Below are 4,047 nucleotides of genomic sequence, written 5' to 3' on the forward strand. Positions count from 1 at the left end.
ATGAGAGTAATTCTTTTTCACAATATATATATATATATATAAAGTGATAATCAAAGAATTTTAGGGATAATTTTGTTATTTTATAATTTATCTCAGGGATGAATTGTGTTGGGATTGTTATCCCACCACATGTGTGGGATAACTTATCTCGATACTATTTCTTAGCCTCGGGATAAGTTATCCTGAATATTTGCAACCAAACAATGCATCAAAAAATTTATCCCAAAATTATTATTTTATCCCAAAATTATGTATTTTAGTACTTCGCACCAAACGGCCCCTAAGGGGCCGTTTGGTTTAAGGTACAATAAACAAATAATTTCGGGATAAATTTTTTAATGCATGTTTGGTTGGCAATATTTCAGATAACTTATCCTGGGACTAATAAATAGTGCCGGGATAAGTTATCCACCAATTTGGTGGGATAACAATACCATCATTATTTATCCTTGGGATAAAATTAGAAAAGGACACAATTGCCCTCCAAATTCTTAGATTATCACTTTATATATATATATGTGTGTGTGTGTTTATTACTTTATTTTTCTTATATAAAATATAAGGTATTTTTATAAAATCATGGACAAGTTATTAAAGTATATTGACATTCTCTTTCTAACTTAATACATACTTAATTATTAAATAAAAAAATATTTTTATATTTAGCTAAAAATATTGGAAAATTTATTTATTTATTTAAATATAATTTGACTCTCCAAATATTAGTGATACTAAATAATAAAAAATGAGAGTAATTCTTTTTCACATTTTTTGATGATGAATTTTTTTAACAAAAAATGGGATTATCAATATTTTATGAAATTTAGAACAGAATAAGTAATTTAGCATGAAATATTAGAGATTCATACACATTTAAGAAATATTTTATTTATGAATATATGATATGTTAAATTTATTCGAATAATTATTATGTTTATTTATATATTTAAATTTCTCTAAAAAATAATAAAAATGTCGGATCCATTGTTGAATTACATATTTTAAATTAAATAGTTTTTTAATCACTTAAAAATTGATATTGTATATATCAATTGAATGGATTTTAATATTCTATATTATATGGGTGATATGTATTTAAATGAAGTGACTTAAACAACAAATCCTCTTTTACTTTAACAAATTAAATTTGAAAGTTTTTATTTCAAATTAAATTTAAACACACACAGCATAATCATGGAAAGACACACGCAAAAAAATTAAAGTTAAATAATATGAAAGTTTTATTTTTAAAATACAAACGATATAATTATGGAAATGCACACACACAAAAAAATTAAGCTAAATAAGATTAAAGTCTTATTTGTAAGAATAAATATTTAAAGTTTGAAAAGAAATATATATATATATATATATATATATATATATATATATAATGGAGGGTATTTTGATAATCAATTAATTTATTCTTAGAAATTATACCATGCATATTATTTTGAATACAATAAATAAAATTTTATTCTTAGAAATAATACCATACATATTATTTTAAATACAATAAATTAAATAATCAATAAAAAATAATTCAGCATAACTTATTCCACTATAATTAATTTTAATATAACTATATTTTCAATCAAACGACTCGCAAGTACTTAAAAGGTAGTGGGAGAAGTAAACTGTAGGATTGAGGTCAAGTACGTAAGAGAGGCGCTTTCAAGGGGAACAACACATTGTTCTTGTAGAATACGACCTATTTTGTCTTCCACTTGCAATCAAACAAAGAAAAATAGAATGCAACTCACAACTTTTTCCCTAAGTACTATATTATTTTATAAACCAAAGAACAACAAAATTAGAAATAATTATTACTTTAATAATTCAAAATTAAAGTTGATGGTTATCTTCAACTATATCCTTTATTCACGAGGAAGGAAGTAATATCTTTGAGAAATACAATAACTTAATAAATTATATCTTATATATATTATCTTTTTTCTTAATAAATCTGGAAAGAGCTAAATAACAATTGAAATTAATCAAAGGAGTATTATTTTAACCACATGTCTTCCACAAGCAGTGAACGGCAAATAGTTAGCATTCCCTCTTTCTTTTCATCTATCGGGTGAGCTCCTTTCATGTTCATTAATAAAAAAATTACTTTAATAAATGTAATTTATAATTTATAAATTGTTATTGTATATTATAGGACTTTTTGACCTTTGAACGGTATTACAAAAGATTGCTTTTAAATGTTAAGACATATGATTGGAAATAATTGTCAATTTTAATTTGAAATTATTGAATAATAATAACTTGCGATAATTTCTTTTTTTTTTTTTTTTAGGTAAAACGATTATATTTATTTGGAGGGGCGTGTGTGTGTGTATTGAACTATATATGTATTATTACTATTATTATTTTTAGGAAAAGTTGATTAAATAAGAAGTTTTATTAAAAAGAATGAAATTAATCGAAACTTATTTTCAGTTATATTTAATTACTGTTATGGCACAACTTTTTTTTAAAAAGATACTATTATATTGAAATGCCTTACTTTTAATTATAAATCGACGAACAATTATGCCCTTTCCCAGAAAGATAAAGTTTAGTTTTGTTAACAATTAATTTCATTTTCAATGTTTTATTATAAAAGGTAAACTCATTTTACACTTTTGGACATATTCAATTTACTTACGCTTCAATTCTAACTTTATCTACTGTACCCAAAAGGAGATGGGATTCTAAATTTGGATAAATGAATGAAAAACAGAAATACTGTATTAAGTAAATGTATCACAAACTTACAATTCCACAAAGGATTAATTTCTAAGCATACATAAATGAGTTATAGATTCTTAATGCAATAGCTTCTAAGGAGTGGATTGTCCTTTGTAGTTTGTATAGAAACTAATAGCTGTCAAAGGTAAAGTTAATAAAGTAATTAACTTACTTAGACCTTAAGATGATTAAAGAGAAGAAAATAGTTGACTATATATATATATTAAAGGTTTAAAACCAAACCTTTTCTTTTTTTCCTTTCCACTCTTTTCCCCTATCCAAGATAATGAAGTGAAAAGAAGAAGTGTGCAACGGATAAAGCCAATGTAAGAAAAGAGTGTCAAGTTGAATTGCAAACTTGTGTCACACTGCTGGGTGAACTGTGAAGTATTATTCTATAAAATTGGATAGATCTTAACTTGCAATGAGGAATTTAAACGTGTGGATTATATATCGTAAAAATTTCATCATAAGAAGACAGGAGTTGCTTTACAATTGAAATGAGTGTGTTTTCATTGCATAAATAGGTAGATATTGTAAATAATGAATATACGAGAGTGAACTAATCACGAAAACTAGCTAGTACTGGATTGAGTTTGTTCAAGATTTATTTCTTATCATAATATCATAGTCAAATTAATATTCGTTCTAAGTTTATAACTTGATATTAATTGGAAAGTCGAAAATTCAAGATCATATAACCGTAAAATCAAACTTTAGATCACGAATCAAATTCATCTCAATATAAATTTGATCAGTTTATTATAAAATTTTCATATTATATATATTATTCATGATTCAAATATTCAGTCCTGATGGGGTTCACATCAGTTATAAACACTGAGGATTTTCTTGATTAAGGCCTGATGGAATTAATAGGTGAAGATTTCACATGAAATAGTTGATCATTTGGTGGCACGAGACGACCATGAAGTGTTAGCAATTCTCCAAATTACCTAACCACCGCCCTTCCTAATAACAAAAAAAAATTATTTCAACAACAAGCCGTTGGATCAATGTTTTGCCTGACACAAATTCACGTGCTCAATTCTTTAATATTCACCAAGTACTTCAAACATTTATTTACCAATAAACTAAATCTAATAAGATGATCAGTACTTACGTATATTAAAATGATTAACACTAACGGTTACTTTTCAAATCAAAACTTAAGAAAATTGTTGATAAATTCCCTAGTTGCACGAAAACTAAAAATTACACAAATACCCAACTTATATTTTCAATATTACAAAAAATCTCAACTCTCTAAACATATTATAAAAATCCCAACATATGCATAGAATGCTA

The sequence above is a fragment of the Capsicum annuum genome, chromosome 2 (genome assembly GCF_002878395.1).
Source record: "Capsicum annuum cultivar UCD-10X-F1 chromosome 2, UCD10Xv1.1, whole genome shotgun sequence".
Taxonomy (NCBI): Eukaryota; Viridiplantae; Streptophyta; class Magnoliopsida; order Solanales; family Solanaceae; genus Capsicum; species Capsicum annuum.